This window comes from Octopus bimaculoides, chromosome 2, assembly GCF_046866305.1.
Source record: "Octopus bimaculoides isolate indiv1 chromosome 2, ASM4686630v1, whole genome shotgun sequence".
Lineage (NCBI taxonomy): Eukaryota > Metazoa > Mollusca > Cephalopoda > Octopoda > Octopodidae > Octopus > Octopus bimaculoides.
Genome location: NC_142929.1, coordinates 110,544,500 through 110,566,999, shown reverse-complemented (window position 1 = coordinate 110,566,999; position 22,500 = coordinate 110,544,500). Strand labels below are relative to the sequence as shown.

Sequence of the window (22,500 nt, the reverse complement as noted above, 5' to 3'; positions counted from 1 at the left end):
AGCCGGGCTAATTCGTAATTAAGAGGGTTGTATTTATCTATCTTTTCGCCTTCCTTCTTGATTATTAGTGGGTCAAAGGGGCATGCAACATCGACTATATAACATATGTGGTGCATCTTGTCCATCACCACTAGGTCCGGCCTGTTATGCTCTATCACCTGATCTGTTTGGATTGGGAAATCCCAGAGGATTTTGCTAGTCTGCAACTCCGTCACTCTCTGCGGTTTGTGCTCATACCACGTCTTACCTTTCTCTGGCCCCCCCACTTTTCGCACAGTTTCCAATGTAGCACTTTCGCTATCTCATCGTGTCGCCACAACTTGTAGTGGTTTTGAGAAGTCTAGAGCATTCGTTCATGATATGGGCAATGGTTTCATCTACTCTATTGCAGATGCGGCACAGCGGAGACACTTGCTCATTCCTAAGGTTCACCTTCCAGTTCGTGGCCTAAGCTTGGTCTTGCGCTGCCAGAATAGTGCTCTCGGTCTCTTTTTTTAGTGTTCCTTTCTTCAGCCAATCCCACCTATTTTTTCCAGCAACTTCTGTTGTGGCTGCATGGAACTGATTGTGTAGTCCCTTCTTGCGTAATTCTTCTTCATGTCCTTTTTGCACTTCTTCCTTTGTTTTTTTTATTTTTGTCTCTACTTTCAATATTCCCTTGTTCCTAACTGTCACTAGTAAGATTTCCTTACTTTGGGCTACGTATCTCATTAAGGTCTCGAGTTCGATACGTATGCAGTCTTCCACATTTATCAGTTCTTTTACTCCATTTGCTCCCTTCATGTATAGGCGATCAGTGTCCGCAGATGGCTGATGGGCACGATGCATCTTTCCGAAATTATTATTATTATTATTATTATTATTATTATTATTATTATTATTATTATTATTATTTCCATCTTACTGATGGAGAAAGCACGATGCCCTCCACCGTTACTATCAATTCCACACGGAAATTAATGCCTTCAGTTATTATTATTATTATTATTATTATTATTATTATTATTATTATTATTATTATTATTATTATTATTATTATAGAAGACGTCGCACACTATCCAATATCATGATGTTGTGGATTGAAGATATTTCTTTATTGCCCACAGGGGCTAAACGTAGAGGGGACAAACAAGGACAGATATAGGGATTAAGTCGATTACATTGACCCCAGTGTGTAACTGGTATTTACTTAATCGACCCCGAAAGGAAGGCAAAGTCGACCTCGATGGAATTTGAACTCAGAACGTAACGGCGTGCTAACGATTCTGCCAGCTCACAGCCCTTGTTGTAGATTAAAGATATTGTGTGGAGGGCACCATGCAATGTCATTGTTTTTCGGGTAGTGCGATCGATTTGGTTAATCTCCGCATTTGGGTGCAGTATAGCGGACTACAGCAACTGCCCATATGTTGATGCTAGTCACAACGTTCCTTGCATTGAGTTTTGACTTCAAGAGAAGTTTTAGCCACTTCAAATATGCAGCTGTGATCTTGTCTTTCATTTCTCTCTGTAAGATATTGTCCAGTTCCAGGATCCGAAGATACTTGTACCCATCATCATCCGGGCCCTCCATTCACTCTCCGTTTGGCAATTCTATACGCCTACAATCTGCTATTTTCCCCCGTTTCAAAGTGAGCACCGCACACTTTGAGATACCGAATTCTATCCCTATATCATTGCTGCACATCTGTACAGTCTCAAATAGCCTCCCCCATTTCGGGCTCTGTTTTTGAAAACAGTTTTAAATCATCCATGAAGGCAAGTTGGTTAAGATGAGATCCATTTTTTCTCAGCTCATAGTGTGTGTTGACTTTGCGCAGAACAGCAGAAAGTGGAATCAAGACTATAACAAATAGCAAAGGCGAACAAGAATCTCCCTGGAAGATACCTCTTTTGATTGTTACTTCAGGTCAGTGCTGGTTGTTACAGAAAAGACGTGTTTTCCAACTAAGGATGTTCTTCTTAATCAGTGCACACACGTTCTTAGCACTAATTAAGAACTGGGGGTCGATGTAATCGACAAGTCCCCTCCCCACAAAACTTCAGGCCTTGTGACTATATTAAAAAAGATTATTATTATAAGTAGTAGTAGTAGTAGTAGTAGTAGTAGTAGTAGTAGTAGTAGTAGTAGTAGTAGCTGTAGTGTTATTATTATCTTCATCACCATCACCATCATCATCATCATCATCATCATATACTTTTAATTTGTTGAGCATTTTTCTAAGAGATTTTGCATAATAGAATAAATATAAGGGGTGCGCGCGCTGATGTGTGTGTGTGTGTGTGTGTGTGTGTGTGTGTGTGTGTGTGTGTGTGTGTGTGTGTGTGTGTGTGCGTGCGTGTGTGTGTAAGAGGTTTTCGCCTCAATTTGAACCTTAACTCTGTTTTACCAATTTGAAAAAGTTTTATAAACAACACACAGGATCATGCAAATAGAGTAACGACGTCATTAAAAAGCTAGCTAATGGCGCTTAACAACAACATATCAAAACGTTAGACTAACGTCAGCAAAATTTTAGCGAATCTGAGGTGGATCAAAAATCAGTCAAGCTTTGATTAAACCAATCACAACTTATGACAGAGGAGCAAAATACAGATTGATGGCCGGATATAACTGGACAGACAGACTTAGTCAAGCGTTAAGTTAGGCCAAGTTCAATATCATTTCTTATTCGACAATCAGACTGGTCACCATGAACATTCTGCAACACCCAACGACCAAACTACTACTAAATTAAAAAAAATAAACTGTCTGAAGACACTCGTATTTATCTACTCATGCATCCTCTCTTTCAATCTGTCTCTCTCACTCTCTATCTATCTATCTATTTATCTCGTTCTCTCTCTCTCTCTCTCTCTCTCTCTCTCTCTCTCTCTCTCTCTCTCTCTCTCTCTCTCTCTCTCTCTCTCTCTTTCTATATATATATAGATAGATAGATAGATAGATAATATAGATTTAATCAAAAGATTAAATGTGGTACTTAAAATGTTTGAGGCACCAGAATTTGGTAGGGTAAAAAACCAAAAACAAAATCAAGAGATTTGGTGAATAAAATTTGAATATAAGCAACAAAGATTCAATAGGTTATAGCAGTACGTACGTCTCGTACAAGCTCCATTTATTCATGTAGTGAGAACACCACAGAATGTACAATGAAAATAGATATTATTTGGTTAATGAGAGACGGAAGGTGGAAGGTACAAGAGTTTTCATTAATCACTACAATTGTTTCCACACATCTAGTATCGATCCCTCACGGGTGAGATACTTAACAATTGGTTCAGAAGCATCCGACGGTGCAGATGTGTCTCTTCGGGTGATAAACAGATACAACTCGTTAAAATAACAGTTCTACAATGTATCTTCTCAGTTATAAATGAAATTATATCCTTTAATTTGCCGCTTTTCTTCGCGAGAACTGAGAAGACCCATAGCAGAACTGTTATTTTAATGAATTTTATCTGTTTATCACCCCAAGAGATATATCTGCACCGTCAAATGCTCCCGAACCAGTTGTTAAGTATCCCACCCGTGAGGGATCGATGCTAGATATGTCGAAACAATTGTAGTGGTTAATAAAAACTCTCATATCTTCCATCTTTCGTCTCTCATTAACCAGATACATAACGAACACTGTGGGAGTGATTATGCTTTACCAGTAAGCTACCAGGTATAAATTATTCATTTTATTTTCTGTATATACATATGTATATATCACTTTCTGTACATCTCTCTCAGTCTCTCTCTCTCACACACACACACACGCGCACACACGCACACACTCATACACACACACACACACACACACACACACACACACACACACACACACACGCCAGCTGTCCAACTAAATTATTGAGGCGAGCACATTCTTTTACAGAATCTGGCCACGACTTTAATCTCATATTTCCGATTCTATTCTGCAGTCTCTTTTCTTGGAACGGTCGTGTTCCAGTTTCAATTATTAACAATAAAACAGATTCTGAACCTAAAAGTCAGACTACTCTGTCACCTCTATCTCCAATTAATACAAACACAAATACACACACACATGGTTGACACGCGAAACGGTAGTGTAAAATAAACAAACTTTGGGTCAATATAAATATGTGGGCTTTATATGTGTGTGCGTGCGTGCGTGTGTGTATGTGTATATGTATATATATATATATATATATATATATATATATATATATATATATAACGGGATGTTGCTTGGCTGACCGGTTCGTGGAGCATCTCTTAGCCATTAGACTCGGCAACGACATCCCGGTCTCGCGCCATTTCCGCTCTACTGGTCATTCATTACAACACCTGTCTGTGTTCGGATTCTCTTTGCACAGGGGCTATCTGGACTCCCACCTTCGCCGTGAATAGGAATTAATCTTCTCTCTTCGCTCCTTTACACCATATGGGCTCAACTCCCATTCCCTCTTCATCCGACTCCCCTCCTCTCCTCTCTTCATCTCACACCTATTTCCTCTCTTCACTCCTATCCACTTTCTCCCTTCATCGATACCCCCTTCATCCACACCCCACTCCCAACACCACCACCACACACCAGACTTACACACCCCACTGTCACATACTCCACCCCAACCCCACTTCCTCACCCCAAACCCACACTCCGCCCTCACATCTCCACACCTCAACACCGCCACACCACACCACACACCATCACACCATTCACATAGCCACACATTACAGACGCACGCACTTACACACGCACACATCCACACGACAAAGTCACCAGCCCCTATACACATGCACACACACACACATACACACGCACGCGTACCTTCGTTTTGGGATCACCAATACTTTATTATCTACCCCTTCTTCCTAGGTCTCGTTTCTAACTACCTTTGTCCAGCCAGCCACCATGATTGACCGCTAGCTCCAAAAGTTTTTTTTCATTCTCTGTTTATTTTTTCGTGTTCCTTTCTGTTGAAGAGCGTAGGCTCGAAACGTAAAAGACTTTCTCACCTTCCCGAGTGTTAAACTAATACACCTGTTTGTTGTTTATACACCTGTCTGCATCTTTTGCTTTTCTGTAAATTTCAACTATATATATACATATCAGCATGGCTGTACTCTAATGACTGTAAAAGAGAATACATACATACATACATACATACATACATACATACATAATACATACATACATACATGTATACAATATGACATGATATATGTGTGTCTGATATATTATGCTATAAGCTAGAAACAGACATTCACAGGTCGGTTTAACTGTTACTTACCCAAGTGTCACATCGTTGTTTTGTTTTTAATTTTCTGTATATTTGGTTACGGTTCAGTGTTTGCTTCATTTCTGACATCCTGGTTTTCTAGCTTCGGTTCGGTTGTTTTATAACCTGTTTTATTACCTTGCTTATATTATTCTGCTGAATCTGTCTCCTGTTTTTTTTGTTTTTTGTTTTTTTTATACCAATAGTTCGCTAGTTGCCACTTACAGCATTTTTGAAACACTTTATTTCATTTCGCTTCGGTATTTCTTATTCTGTCTTCGTTTTTGCCCATTACTTCAATGGTTCAACTGAAGCTGTCATACACAACTGATCTATTAATCGAATTAGTGCCAAGAAGCGTTGTATGAGCAAATTGGTTTATCCAGTTTACTTTGACACTGAATAACAGTGGCCAGGGATATTCTAAAAAGGGTACTCAGTCACTAATGTTTAAAAAGTACCCATCCAGTGTGTCCTTTCCTTCGCCTCTTCTATACCTTCTCTTCTTCTTTTGACTCATTGCTAAGGTTCGATGTATTGTGAAGCCAGTAGAAAGCATGCCAGTCTTCGTGTGCTACGTACTCCTATAGTTACAGGAATTAATTTGTTTTTCATAGATTCTTTTCTTTTTTTTCCCCCAACTTTCCATTGTACCGGTTAGACTTCAGGGACTCTGTAGAGTAACAGAAAACTAGATCAACCGAAATAAATGAAAATATGTGTGTGTATGTGTATGCGCGAGTATGTATATGTGCTTTTGTGTAAACCGATCTAAAATTTAGTGGTTTATATTGTGTTCCCTTTACATTAGGGTTTCATAAAACCCTGCATATTAGAGTTTCATAAAACTGAGATCGATAAAAAAAAATGCACCCATTAAAATAAGTATTAGGTTCATTATAATTGATAAAAGTATTGAAGGCGGTGTCCCACCATAGCAAACTAATGACTGTGTGAAACCAATTAGAGAATAAAGGAATGAATCGGCTACGTTGAAGGGACCAGGCATAGAGCTTTCTCATCTACCTCTTTACATTCTCTTTACATCACTCACTCTGTGAATTCCCTAATAACAACAACAGAAAAAATAAGAAAAAAGAAAAAAAGCTTGATGGCCACACGCGCGCGCAGTTTCTAAATATAAAATCAAAGTTAATATTTTTTAAATGCAATTCGTTATAATATGAATTGTGAGTACGAAGAGTTCTGGAGAAAATTATTTTTTTTAAATGATGCGAGGTGTACATGTGTGCGTATGCGTATATGTGTGCGTATGCGTATATGTGTGCATGTCTGTATGTGTCTGTGTAGTGTGTGTATATGTGTGTGTATGTAGAGAGAGACAGACAAACAGACGGACAGACAGACAGGCAGGCAGGCAGGCAGGCAGATAGATAGATAGATAGATAGATAGATAGATAGATAGATATGAGTATCTCGGTAACACCTTAAAGCATGCCTATACATTCGATCTGTACACAAAAATACTACTGGCACAATTATGCTAAAGATGCCGGGTCGGTGCACTCAACACTCTATGGTAAATTACTCTGAAAGTGCTAAACTGTACGCGATATGATTTTTGCATTCGATTGTACATCTATTTAAGTATATGCGCATTTGTTGAATATAAAAGTAACTGGCCTTGCGGTCACCGAAGCGGGAAAGAAGTAGTTTATGCACCTAAATAAAATACTCTAACACCTGGACGTTTTAATGCAGTATATCGATTTCAGCCAGGCGTGACTTCACGTTGACTAAACATAGCGCCTGTCAGTTATCAGGTAGCTATGGAAACAATGGAGCAAGGCAGACATCCTAATGACACCTCAATGTGCCATAAAATTATCTTTGGAATATTCATTTGTCCCTGATTTTAGTAATTACTCATCCAGCTTGTGACAGGTGATTACTGATATAGTGAATGGCCAACGAATGATTCTTGGCAAAATCAGATGGTCGGTGTGACCATCACCAGGAAAATCGGTTCGATGAATAATTAATGTTTATGAGGTAATTCGCCCACAGTGTACAAAAGCTACTTCTTTGTAACTTTCTGTTCGGAAATTTTAAACCTCTCATTATTGCTATCCTTTGTAAAGTTGATTGTATTTGATGATATATTATTCTTAGTCACAACTTTTGGACACAATTAAGAAAAGTTGAATTTGGAGTAAGATTATGCAGTCAAAATGGATTTTGAGGAATTGAAAGTTTATATATTTTGAGAGTAAAAGAGATTAATGTACTTCTGAAAATGATAGGCTTCGTGCAATGTTTGGTGTGTGGTTTACTGAGAGAAAGAATGGTAATGGTGAAAAATAGATAATTAGGATGTTAAGATTAAAGTTGAATGACGTAAAGCTGAATGAATTTAGATTTATTTTTCATAGAATTGATGTCTTTCTGTTCTTGATTTATCAAAGAACTGCCGCAACCAAACCTACTACACTAGATATTAAGGAAAACACTTGGCACTGTGAAATTAGATCGTCCAGACTAAGGTCTCTTCCTACTAGTTTTACTGAGAACCAACTACCATTACTCTGTTCATCACTATGTTTTACTTAACATATTTCAATCAGCCTCGAATTTTATCATGTTAAGGGCGAAATAAGGGTGAAATATTTATTGCTCAAGAAGGTTTCTATCATTAAAATGTGTCACTATATATGTAGATATGTATGTATACATATATATATATATATATATATATATATATATATATATATATATATATATATATATATGTCAAAAGGATATGTTATAATAGTATTCCACAGCCATACCAACGATCCAATAATACGAATCCACATATACAAAAACACCCATACCAACAATCCAACATACCTCCATCATCAGCTGCCCCACGGATATCATTATATAAAGAAATAAAGAGAGAGAGAGAGAGCGTGATACAGATAAACACAATAGGGCTTGATCATATATACATACAACCTCCACACACTACCACCCGCGCACACCAACACACACGCGCGCATGCGCACACTCGTACATACATACATACATACAAACATATATATATAATATACATATATAATATATATATATATATATACACACACACACACAAACACACACGCACACACAAACACACACACACACACACACACACACACACAAAGCGAATGCATTCGAAATACGATCATTGCTAGAAATAGCAGCCGGTAAGCCGGTAAGCACTATGTAGAGCTTCACTGAACGTTTACAGGCAGAGATGTTTGCGGGCGATGAATATAGGAAAATTCTCGTCTTACCTCTAGGAGACTGTTAGAGGAATGTAGGATAATTCCATACTGCAGTTTCAGATTTTTCGGATCACGTGCGTAGGCGCGAATCCGATTGGTCATCTTCAGTTGATTCCACTGTTAACAACGAAATTTTAAAATATTCACTGCATCTCTGCCTGTTTACTCGGCTGAAAGCCCAAGTCACTTTCGAACCAAGATCAGTGAAAACATATGCAAGAGATATAGATATTATTAAAAATAATATTACTATCCAGCAAGAATCGTGGTACTCCGTGGTTACGACGACGAGGGTTCCAGTTGATCCGATCAAAGGAACAGCTTGCTCGTGAAATTAACGTGCAAGTGACTGAGCACGCCACAGACACGTGTACCCTTAACGTAGTTGTTGGAGATATTCAGCGTGACACAGAAGAAAGAGTGAGAGAAAGTTGTGGTGAAAAAGTACAGCAGGGTTCGCCACCACCAGCTGCTAGATCCTCGTGGGGCTTTAGGTGTTTTCGCTCAATAAACACTCTCAACGCCCGGTCTGAGAATCAAAACCGTGATCCTACGACCGTAAGTCCGCTGCCCTAACCACTGGGACATTACGCCTCTCTAGTATCCAGCAAGAATAAAGTACTATAAAACGTAGAATTATAAATACCTTTTATGGTGCTTTGTTCTTGCTGGATAGTAAAATTATATATAATAATATCAATATCTCTTGCTTGTATATATATTTATATATATATATATATATATATATATATATATATATATATATATATATATATATATATGTATGTATATATATGCACATATATACATATACATACTAATATATGTACGTAGAGCATAAAGAATACAGAATACTGAAAAAGGGGTACATATTTTCTTAACTCGACAGCTGTTTCAGGAAGCTCGGAGTTATATAATAATCGTAATATATTCATAATTTGCGGATAGAATATGCAAAAAGTCTTGGGTATACAACCAGTAAACAGCCATACGATGATATTACAATAAGTCCGACTTCCTTCATCAAGAGAAAGTTGGCAAAAGCACTTCCAGAGACTTAAAGGTTGAAAGGAGAGAGGAGGAAGAATAAGAACAAAAGGCAAGGAGAGGGGGAGAATGTAAGCGGCGTAAGAAGGAGGAAAGGAAATGAAAGACAGGGAGACAGAGGAGGATTTCTATGACATGGGGGAATGAACAGAGGAAGAATAAATGAAACAGAGAGAGGAAGGGAGAATGTAACTTTCAGGTCAGTATGGTGAAAGGGAGCTCCACTCGTGATTAGGAAATCTCACGAAGCAGACAATAAACCAGTTGCGGATTGTAGCTGATCGTATAGAGAGACAGGAGCAGAATGGCATAGTCTATTAAAATGTCCTACTTTCCAGTGCCAGTTCATTTTTTTACAGTGTGAAAAAAGGTAGTGGAAAAGTTTATCAATGGATGAATTTGGTAAACCGTGGTTGTCCTATTTCTTTATTCGTGGGTAACTATTTCGTGTAAAAAAAAAGAGTGAACAATCTTATTTATTACATAATATAGTTACACGCAAATAAAGCAATTAATCAGTTCTACTCTATATAGTTATTAAATATATTCAGACATATGAGGTAGCAGGCAGATTTGGTAAAATGTCAGACAAAATACTTTGTATTTGATTCCTTTTACGATAGGAGTTCAAATCCCTGCATAAAGGTATATAAACAGTCATAAATTATATAATTGCGTATACTCTTGAAGACGGTGCCTCAACAGAACCATAAACCAATGACTGTAACAAGAAGAAAGAATTATTTAAATACATACTTGCCTATAGTTACATGAATATGCATATACATACACATACTATTGCATAAATATACTTCACAAAGATATTTTTATATAAATGGGGACTCTTACACGCACGTACAATCACATACACAGATTATTGTTCACGTACATTTTCTATATGTGTACACTTAAAAGGTATGAACTATAGACATAAAAGATGCTCGCAATACTCATACCTTCACAACTATATTCACATGCTAACTGACAGAGATTGAACCCAACCTCCTTACCATACCATCTTAAAAAGAGAAAAGATCTATTAGCTAGTGTCGTCCTAGTTACCTTTAAAAAGATGCGATGGGCATGACTGAAATGTTTTTGATCATATGTCTGTGTGATCTATGTCGACATGAGGTGAAACATTCACATACACACAATATCTTTAATATACACAGAATAGTATGCTGTAGCACTTACAATATCACAGCACTACATATATATATATATATATATATATATATATATATATATATATATATATATATATATATATATATATATATATATGTATGTATGTATGTATGTAAGTATGCATGTATGTATGTATGTATGTATGTATGTATTCACGCACTTTATAAAATCATTTTGCTACACATCAGCTATACGAATTAACAAGAACTGTTTGGACAATATGAACAATGCAAATTGGAGCCGATCTGATCTGAGATCAACGCCAGCGAGTGAGAGGAACAGATATGTTTCAATAATATTAGACCTAGATTACCCTTTCTGTTTTATCGGATCGTCGAGTAGCCGTTTTATATAAAGAGTTTCAGTCATGACAATCCCGTTTATTTGTATATCAAGAACTACTTTAATCAATGTATCTTTTTTTAAGTCTTTGGGTTGAGGAAGATTTACTTGCTAATTCCTAGCAGGCCACGCGATTTTCGTAATTTTTTTTTTTTTTTAAGAATTCTATAAGCCCTCTCACTACTTTATATCCCTGCTATCGTTAAACAAAAATCTTGAATAACTGTTTTACCTCTATGCGATCAAAGTTCAGTTTCTGCAGAGGTCTGCTTCGCTTACGTCTTTTCGGAAGGGATAAAGCACTAGGACGATTCTTTTCTCTCTCTCTCTCTCTCTCTCTCTCTCTCTCTCTCTCTCTCTCTCTCTCTCTCTCTCTCTCTCTCTCTCTCTCTTCTCTCTCTCTCTCTCTCTCTCTCTCTCTCTCTCTCTCTCAGAATCAAATCAGTTATACTATGTGACGGCTTTAGGCGACACTACTCGCAGTGTCTCTTTTCTCGAGAAGTAAAGAATTAAACTAAGGATTAGAAACCTCTTCCTATTTAGCATACTACAAAACAGTCTTAAGAAACCAGGAACTGCACGGAGTGATATAAGGTAAAGTAATGTAAGATTGCACAGTTAGCTAAATCTGCATAAACATGTTTACACATTTTCAACTGATTGAGCGACCACTTATTCTGAGAGGTTGCCTACTCAACAAATGTAAATGGAATAAATAATATATTTTTCTCTGAAGTTTAAGGTTTGTTCTTTTAAACAAGCTGCACCAAATGAAAAAATATTATGGCTTAAAAAAGTATCACTGCGTTGTTATCGTTTTGTTTTGTTTTTTTCTATGTTTACTTTCTTGTTTTTCAATTTTAAAATAGTCGTAGTACAGAAATATCAGATATATTACTTCAGATATCTGGTTTACTTTTACTGTTACAATGAACTGTGCAAGGTGTTAAACTATTTAGAAATAAACAAATAAATGAAATTCTTTTGCATAACTGTTTTGCTAATCCTATTCTTGTTCTTTCTGATAAACGGTGGCGTTACAATTCACATCATTCATTTGGACGATCTAAAGCAAATAATTCTAAATTTAAATCTAAAAGCATGTGTTTCTTATATTAAGGAAATATAATGAGAGTATAATGTACAGGAGTTCCTATTTCGTTAAATGTCTTAAATTGAGTTCTTGAACGAGATGATTATCTTCAATTGTTTTCACCTAGAATGATGAGCATTACCGGACTGGTATAGTCACAGAAATATCTTGATAAGTTAGAACTGAAAATTAACATTAAAACTTTATATCTTGATATTATTTCACATATATAACTACCTGTCATTACCGCTGCTATCTTTGTAATCATTCAACTATAACAATTCGAATAACCAGCAACCGTATCAAATAGTGACATGTTTGCTGATTGCTAGAGTTGATTAATGCATTTTTTATTTAACACATTAGTAAATGCGATGAAGTCTTCAAAGAGTGGCAGAAAGGATACATTGTCTTTGCCTAGGAAAGCAAAACAAGTTCTCAACAAAAGCCCACTTTTTCCGTTTATTGATCCAAAAATGACGCATCTATGAATCATGATCACATCCTCCCTGAAGTAATGGTTACTTGCACACATCATCCATGTACCCACTTTTACAGCTTGTTAAGAGTTTGAACACCAATTCCTGCTGCCATTCGAGAGTGTTTAAGCAGTTGGCCAAGTTGCCGCAAAAAAAAAAGTCCAATAGCATTTACTAAGACTATCATATTTAACCGTAGATCACGCAGCAACATTCAACAATACCGTTTTAGTTTCTACTATTCCATTCCCCATAATAGGAAACTAGTTACTTCCAAATGTCAGAACAAATCATAATTTGTTTTATTAAGCGTTAGGGTAATTGTGTCAAAGCTCCCATACGCGCGCGCGCGCACTCACACACACACGCACGCACGCACACACGCACACACACACACACACACACACACACACATACACACACTTACACACACATACACATAGTGTAGATACTCCCACACACACGAGTGCTGATATGTGTGGTGGAGCATAGGTGGGCGCGTAAAGAGATAGGGAGAACGTATGTATGTATGTATGTATGTATGTATGTATGTGGGGTGGGTACGAGTATAATTCTTTGTATTGTGGATCATAGTTAGATAGAAGTTGTGTGCGAATCAAGTTTCTTTTAACAGGCGTCTATCCCAAAGATTGAAAAGTTTCCGCACCTCAAGTGTCTGTCATGTGGTAATGTATTTAAATTCTCGTGATTCTAAGTTCCGGTTTACAGTGCAATGTAAGCTCCATTGAAAAGATCACTGATATTTATGATTCAGCAAAAAATAAATGTTAACCACTGTTTGTATCTCACAAATGTATACTTTCGACCCAAGTTCTAGTATTGTTACTAAAAGTAATTATACAATTACTAGATACTTACAAATGTTTGTGTAATAATACTTTGTATGCAAATCACGAGAAACCATCGTCATCAGCACGTGTAAATGACTTCCTTTGATAGGTGTACCCGTACCCCTCAATGACCGAAAGAGTGTGATGATAAATCTAACTGATGGGAGTGAACTGATGATGCAGCTGGTGTTGGTAATCTGGTGGTATTAGTGATGATTAGGACAATTTAGGTACTGGCTGTTGTTGTTGAGTCTAATGAGAATAGTCTGAGAATGAATGAAAACATTTACTGAGCACACGACCACGTTTTACAGGAAACCGCAATAATGCTGGTGCTTGTTACATCAATAATGACTATTTTTACAACCCCATCCACTACCGTAATTGCAGCTGTTGTGGTTCAACATTACAGAATTGTGCAAGACGCTAAACTATGCACTGTAAGCTAGATATTTGTTTTCTATAACACCTTTAATCTCCTTGGAATTTCTTTTGGTTAAATGGAATTCGCTGTTGTAAAGAGAGAAGTACAATTAATTATACTACTGATATTTTGATTACAAAACTGATTTCATAGAAAATTATGATCGAACCTGTGAAAATTAAAACTCATGAAAATAACATACCGAATATGCGTCAGTGCAGCATAGCAAAATCGTAGTAGATTTGGTTTTTATTAGTTTCACTGCTAAACCATACCCACTATAACAGGGAGAATAAACTGTCTGCAACCTCCAATTTCCAATAATTTATACCAGTTAATATTAAAATTTTTAAGAACAGGTTCAATGTTTTGGTGAAAATATTTAATTTTGGTACTCTTTAACTATGTGTTTTTGTAGTGGAGAATGAATTGCTTTGGTAATTTGAAACGTAGATTTACAATTATAAATGGCTGCATTTTTAAGTAAAACAATTTTGTAGAAATTAAATATACTACGTTAATTATTATCAAAGAAAAACAGAAATACCAGGATGTCTCCTTATTCTTAAGAAGTTATTTATCAATTTTCCTCTTAGTTAAATTAGAAACACTATAATGATAACAATAAATTTTCTCTGAAACAATCTGCACTCGTAATAATAATATTCGCTTCTTACGGCTGAGCACAAAACCGTGTTTAAGTGTTGTAGAGCGTATAGGCATCAAAATTGACATAATCATAAAATTAATACTTATTTAAAAAAAAAAAAAGAAAAAAAGAAACTCAAGTGATGCGGAATTCTAAGAAGACACACCATCAGAACGACTTGAACTTTAAACAATGCAGTAATGAGTAAGTTATTTAATTTGAATCGATATTGTAAGTGAAAATTCACTAGTCTACTCATACTAATACCACAATTGCTTTTGTGTTATTTGTTTTGTTTGCTTGTTCTCTAATTCGAGACATTGTTACGTATACTTTTTTGCAAATAACCTGCATAACTGTTGCATATTGAAGATTGTGCAATTAACTGCCAAGAATGAAATTTACGCATTTTTTCTTTTTTTTTTTTTTTTTACCAGATTTGGGAGTGAATAGAAGAAAAAGTATTTTCACTTGGAATTTTTAAAACTGAAATCCAAGGAAAATATCTTCATAAATAATACAAAGTCAACAGAAATCAAAGAGGGTATTCCAACTAATAAAAGTACGAATTCTCTGAATGATAATTCTCCCAGAAAATCCCTAAACAAAGTCCTAGCCTTAGACATGAAGCTTGTTGTTTGCCTCTTCAGATGACTGGTATGAGGATCACCATAGTTTCTTGCACTTTCCAACAGGCAATTTAGTCTGCTTCAGATGATGTCGCAAAGTCTAATATGCCGTATGAGCACGTGAGAATTGCCTCCTTTTACTTGTAACCGCTCTAAATTCTCCTACAAGACTTTCAACCAATTGTATCTTAAATTTCTGTCGTGATATTGGCTTCGACCCTTCTTTTTGAAAAACATTAGAGTACAAGATATAAGAATTTTGAGTCATACTGTCCAGAGTGTTAATGAACAAACTTTGTCTACTTCTACGTTTTCCTTTCATCAAGAAACGCATAAAGGCATATGTCACTAAATCAACTCCATCCACGTGACGGTTGTACTCTTCAACAATTTCTAGCTTTTGCTTCTCTCGACCCAGTTTAAGACGACTGCTTTCAATTTTACAGAACTTGCTGATGACGACAAAATCACTTGTTTCTTATTTACATACCCAACGGCAAGTAGAAGAGTAAGATCGTAACGCTACAACATCGCTCCATGAAGTAATTTTCATTAGACTTTTATCTACGGAAATCTTTCTTCCTTTAACTTGTTTTTATTTAACTTACATTTAACTTGTCTCACTGGCTTTTGATTTGGTGGATCATGTTCAGCATTGATAAAAGTATCATAAATGTATTGCACCTGAAAGTTAAACCAAAAATCGGTTAGCCCGTTGGGGGTTTACTTTATACCGGAACTCGCTCAAATTTCCCTTTTTGATTAGTCCCATGTTAAACAATCTCAGGTATGCCTTCATCTCATTTTCGTCGGTCCCATTTCCCCAGGCCCCAAGCCAAGACTATTTTCTCAGAGGTGTCTGCTTCTGTACTTTGCTTTTACCATAACTGTTAGTCACTTCTACAATTCAGAATTTTTTAAAAAATCTACTAGCTCCCATCTAGAGTTCAAAATTAATGTTATTTGATATCCTAGTTTGTTTCAAATATTGGAAATCATACGCTAAGGTCTCATCCGTCTACAGATCGTTCACAGCGAAGTTAGATGTAATATTACACTGTAGGTCTTCATCGCCAAACGAGTTTGGAGATTCAGTATCGTCTGATACGGACTACTCCCAATTAGACGACTACAGAGTTATCATACTTCCAAGAACTAGTGTCGGACATTCTTCCTTAATCCAACCGCACTAAAAAAGGGTAAAATTATAAAATTAAAGGATGTGTGTGTATGCATTATACACACACACATATACATACACACACACACACACATTTATATACCACACACACACACACACACAAAATTACTTTCGATAGTTGTGGTATTGCGATCCGAGAGCAGGTGGTGACATTCAGTTTTAGTATATTGTTATACAGCATAATAATTTCAGACTGTAATATATTAAAAAAAAAAAAAAGAACGTAAGCTTAGTATCAATATGGCAAAACATTTATAATCAAGTCTGCTATTCGTGGAGAAAAAAGTAGAGTAGGTAGGTCTAACTATTCGAAAGTTATTGAAGATTGAATCTATTTTAAGCCACGATCGTGGCTTAACGCAGTCTAAAAGAAATCCACGACAGAAGTTTTTAGTAGGATAACAGTTAAAACTTAAGATAAGAATTATGAGATTATGAGTAACAAATATCGTAAATTTAGTTATTATATTAGCGCACGCACACACACACACACGCGCACACACACACACACACACACACACACACACACACATACATACATACATACATACATACATACATACATACATACATACAACCTCAGAAAGAGGCATACATTTAATATAGCACTGACGCATCGATGACGAATGGGGCGTTTGATTTGCTCACTTGAACTATATTGATTATAATGACACCTGTTAATTTCACCTAATATATTCCTTTAGCTTTAGGTCGGTAGCTAGACCTTAACTCTTGTTTTTCTTTCGTTTTATTAAGTTAGGATATGAACGTTGCATTACAGTTGAGAATAATCAACGAAACGGCCTCAAAATACATGCACTCGAGCACGTGTGTGTGTCTACTTTTATGGTGTTTTGTTTCAATGTTATTCTGTACCACAAAATGTATCTATAGTTTTTAGCCGACATTATATGCACTTTATATATCAAACATCTTGGTAGACAGAAAAAAAGGGATTACTATTCTGTTTTTCGCTATTCCACTTACAGATTAAATTTGCAGAATACTAATTAGATGTCTTCCTTGTTTACCTGAATTCCCCCACTTATAAAATATTATTCAATCACTTAGTGTTATAACCATGTATGTATGTGCGCAGTCTTTCGCTAAACCTCTAGCTTTATAAATATAATGTAGGCTCTCATTTTCCCATCTTTTAGTAAACTGCAGCATTTCAAATATATCGCACAGAATATTAACTTCAACCAATATCTCTACTTCATAAAATAGTAAGGTGCTCGCAAAGCGAGGATATTTCACTTTCCTACATAATACAAATACAGGAACAGTCAAGAGATATACAAAGAGGAAGAACGAATCTATACACAAAAGATAGGGTTAGATGTATTGATTACCACCAGAACTAAATAAATGTGGGAGTTGTATTAGAAACTATCTATAATGAATTATTAAAACAGCCATGATTTGCGGATAAAACTTGCCAAGAAGGGGAGAGAGAGTAGGGGAAGAGAGAAAAGGAAACAATAGATAATAGACTATATAAAAGGCAGATACGTTTGTACTGGTTAATTGAAGCATAACTTCGTTGGCAGGTAAAGAAATAGATTTTATTATTGGAATTAGGGAATGGATTGTATGTTTTGTTTTTACTGCTTATTTAGTTTTTGCGTTTTATTTCTTATTCATTCTATTTTCACTTATTCGACCCAGGGTTATTTTAGAGGGAATAATAGTAAAAATGTATCTTATTCATGTACGTCGAACTGCAAAACACGTTAAGTTGCGGTTGCTTTTTTGGCGGAATAGCAGTAAATATTCCTGCTATGTACATCAAAAAATTCAAATGTTTTCTCCATATTCAAGGGAGTTAGCTTGCTACTCAAACATGATACTTATCCTTAACACAAATCTTTAACATATCGCATCATCTATCAACTCTACCATGTTACATGAACGTATTAACGATTTGAAAACATTATTGAATAATGTAAAGAAATTAGAAGGAACAATGAGAAAAATGGTGAGAGTAACCCTCTGCTTTACATCATGATTGTTACAGTATCATTATTTCGCTCACAGTGTCACTGTTGGTAGAGTTGTCATTGAAGATATGGTCAATACTGTCACAGTTGTTCCCGCCAATATTGTATTCACTTCGCCTTATTTCTAAAAACAATCTTCACTATCTCTGTCATCATTATAAGTCATTATTACAACTATCATAGTAACGATGAATATGGTGGTGGTGGTGGTGGTGGAGGCAGAGAAGAAGGAGGAGGAAAAGAAGGAAGAGGAGGAGGAAAAGAAGGAAGAGGAGGAGGAAAAGAAGGAAGAGGAGGAAGTTGAGAATGACGCTACTGATGGTGAAGCCTGGATGCTATAGCCTTTTTTTTATCTCTTGCAAAAGTTACTTCATTCGTTGTTACGAACAATACCAGTTAATGGATAAGTAACTGTTGTTAAGAACAGAAGTTATCGAAATTTTTAGACCCACCACATACATATGCAGCATTTTTTGCACAAAGTGAGGAGAAAGAGGGTGTGAAAGCTGGAAGATTAGTAAAGGAGGGAATGTTTGCGCAAACTATTGCAACTGCAAGACTCGAAGAAGAGTAGTATATATGAAAATAACACTAACTACCATCATAATGATCTCCAAGAAAAGAATGATATAAATAACGACGACTAAGCTTTAACTAGAACGATGAAAAATAGTCTTATGCTTTTTTGAGAATGTCCTGAAAAAGAACTGAATTCAAGTTAAAAACTACAGATTCTGTAGTGGAAATTATTTCATATTCAAGTTTCAAACACATTAATTTTTATTCCCATTCCAACATATGTGAAAAGCATGACAGACGACTGATGCCTTTTTCGAGCAGACATTAAGTGTGTAGAAGTGGTACATAGAAATAGGAATAAAACAAGTGTTCAAGCAATAGCTCTCAGTAGAAAATATTTGGTAACACCTATCGGCGAAAGCTGGAAGAGAGTTAGCAGGAAGTCTTTTATAATAACAAATGCTGCAGTAACACGTGGTTGTTGTATGTTTTCATTAGGACCAAACCCACCAAATAAATAGACAACTACATAAAAATATATAGTTTCTTAGTTCCACTAATAACAAAAAGAAATAATGTCCTGATGCTATCAACACGAATGACCAACGGAAAATAGATAGATATAATTTTCAAAACAAGAAAAGGAAGGTTATATTAAAAACGTTTACGTGTTAAAGTGTATGTATGTATGTATGTATGTATGTATGCATGTATGTATGTATGACTTTAAACTGCATCCAATAGTGAGATTCTTAATTGGGAGATCAAGGAGTGTGGAACCAACTTTAGCATCTGTTGTTCCCAAGTCTACTCTGACCGGAGTAGTAGCACTTGTCAGGGTCCCAGTTATGGATTAACTAGCATATGTGAGCAATCTGAGCGCAGGGAAGCAGAAATACACTTGGTTGGTGTCAGAGTGCACAGTAAAACCACCGGGAGTGAAAGAGTCCTAGCTCTTGTCACAAAATCCTTCAAGAAGAGGGACACTCTGATGTAAAACCTGCAATTTCATGTTATTACTGGTCATCTCGCTTCGACCTCTCTCTTGGCAATAATCACAGAGACAGAGAGTGGTACTTGTATTGTACAAGCGTTTAACACTATAATTCAATGACTTACACATATCTCTTTATGGAAATTTCATTTGTCATTCCATCAAATGAAAGTTCTATGGCGACGTGTAGAGTTGGAAGCGCGTACTAACTCACAGCTTTCGTCTATCACCTATCCTTCAAACCATGCAGAACTGCAACGGGACAGAATAGTCGTCTGAGAGGTCATGGACGGAGAGTCAGAAATACCATTGACAATGAGAAGACGACAAACATCTGTGAAGTCAAAACAATTACCATGTATGTATGTATGACTGTTCTTTTGGTTCTATTTTCCGAATATCTTACTAATGGAAAAAGAGCTGTTTCTAAGAAACAAAACTCTTTCATGGGAATTTAAATGATATCAAACGAAGTAGTCTTGTTGCATATGAGTATGAGTGCATGCGTGTATACATGTATATGTACATGTACACATGGGCGTACGCATGGATAACATTGCACTTGTGGATTTTATTATATACTGAACTTCAAGAATGCTGTATATATTTTCATGGTACCTTTGACAGCTTGTAACTGTAATCTTTTGATTAGGTGTGTTCTTTCTGGTTTTGTGGGTCTCAATTCCTTGAAATTGGTACTGAGGCTGTTAGTCGCGTAACCAAGTACTCTAGTTATTATTAGTCGAAATCTAAAGCTGTAATCAAGACGGAGTACATACATATTTCTTATCCGTTCTGTATGATTTCATTTTTACTGATCTTTAACATTATGTTGGCACCTACTGAGCAACTGATTTCAAGTACTGTGAATAGTTTCTTCCTCTTCTTCCAGATCTTTATGTCTGACTTGTTTTGCATGTAATCTTTTTGAGTCTTGATAGGGTCGTCCACCAATATCCTTTCGAATTGTGTGTGGTCATGTCTGCAACTTCTTATATTTGTCTTTTCGAGATTTTCTTTTCTACGAATTTCATTATATAGTGTTCTAGCCAAGACTACATGTTTCCTAGATAGATAATGCCATATTAATAGACAGACAAGATAGATAGATAGATAGATAGATAGATAGATAGATAGATAGATAGATAGATAGATAGATAGATAGATAGATAGATAGATAGATAGACAGACAGATAAATAGATAGATAGACAGACAGATAGATAGATAGATAGATAGATAGATAGATAGATAGATAGATAGATAGATAGACAGACAGACAGACAGACAGACAGATAGATAGATAGATAGATAGATAGATAGATAGATAGATAGATAGATAGATAGATAGATAGATAGATAGATAGGCAGACAAACAGACAGATATCCCGAAACGTAAGTAGGTAGAGAGATCGATGTGTAGGCAGGTAGAGAAGGATGGAGGGAGGTAGATAGCTAGGTAGGTAGGAAGGTAGGTAGGTAGGTAGGTACTTACTTATTTACTTGCCCATCTATTTTAAATAAAGCATATATGATGAAACATTGCAGTAAAAGCACCTCAATAATATGAACATCACTGGTCTGAGATTATTCCTTCAGTACCTTACATTACAATTCAAGCTTTTCTTGACCATTTACACATAAAATTGGTAGCCCATTTAGTGAATTAAAATGTCAAGAGTAAACAGTATAACATGGACGAATATATAAAAGAAATTAGTAATATAAGAAAATGAAACAGAGAGGAGCAAAGAAATGCAAGGAAAGAAATTAAAAGTGAAGAAGGAAAACAGGAAATTTTGACGTCATATCTGAAAGTGCCTATGAGCCCAGGAGGAATTTACCAAAAACGTGACAGAAATCAAATTAAAACCAATTGCAAACACATGAGAGATGGAGAGGGAAGACGTTCTAAATTGTGCGGGGATTGGTATGTATATGATTATAATTCTGATTGGTCTCCTTTACTATTATTAGTTTTAGTTATTTACTACTTCTCTTCGTGACGACTTCGTCTTTAAACGATCTCAAATTATGGCAGCTGCTCAGTATTTCTCAACGTGAGGCAAGATATCAGGTGACCTGCTGCCAAACAAAAAGGATTGATCATCATAATGTAATGATAACATGTGAAGTATTTGATTTGATATGTGTGTGTGTATGTGTGTATGCACGCACACATGTGTGTTGGTGAGTTTGTTTTGTGAGAATATATAGACATAAACATATGTGAATGTTTCTGTGCTTGTGACAGTAAAAAAAAGAGACGGGAAAAAGAATAGAAGTTTGAGAAAGAGACATATATATATATATGTATATATATATATATATATATATATATATATATATATATATATATTCTTTTGCTTGTTTCAGTCATTTGACTGCGGTCGTGCTGGAGCAATACCTTTAGTCGAGTAAATCGACCCCAGGACTTATTCTTTGGAAGCCTAGTACTTATTCTATCGGTCTCTTTTTGTCGAACCGCTAATTGACGGTGGCGTAAACATACCAGCATCGGTTGTCAAGCCATGGTGTGGGGGGGGGCAACACAGAAACAA

At 36.0% G+C, this 22,500-nt stretch overlaps 1 long non-coding RNA gene across 1 annotated transcript in view; it reads left to right on the top strand.

Moving 5' to 3' along the window:
• The window catches only part of LOC149137196 (uncharacterized), a 73,223-nt gene that overhangs the window by 25,231 nt on the left and 25,492 nt on the right, over nucleotides 1-22,500 (top strand). Inside the window, exon 3 of the long non-coding RNA XR_016240715.1 lies at nucleotides 15,033-21,869. This is a non-coding gene — a long non-coding RNA (uncharacterized LOC149137196). The remainder of the gene's footprint in view (nucleotides 1-15,032; nucleotides 21,870-22,500) is intronic.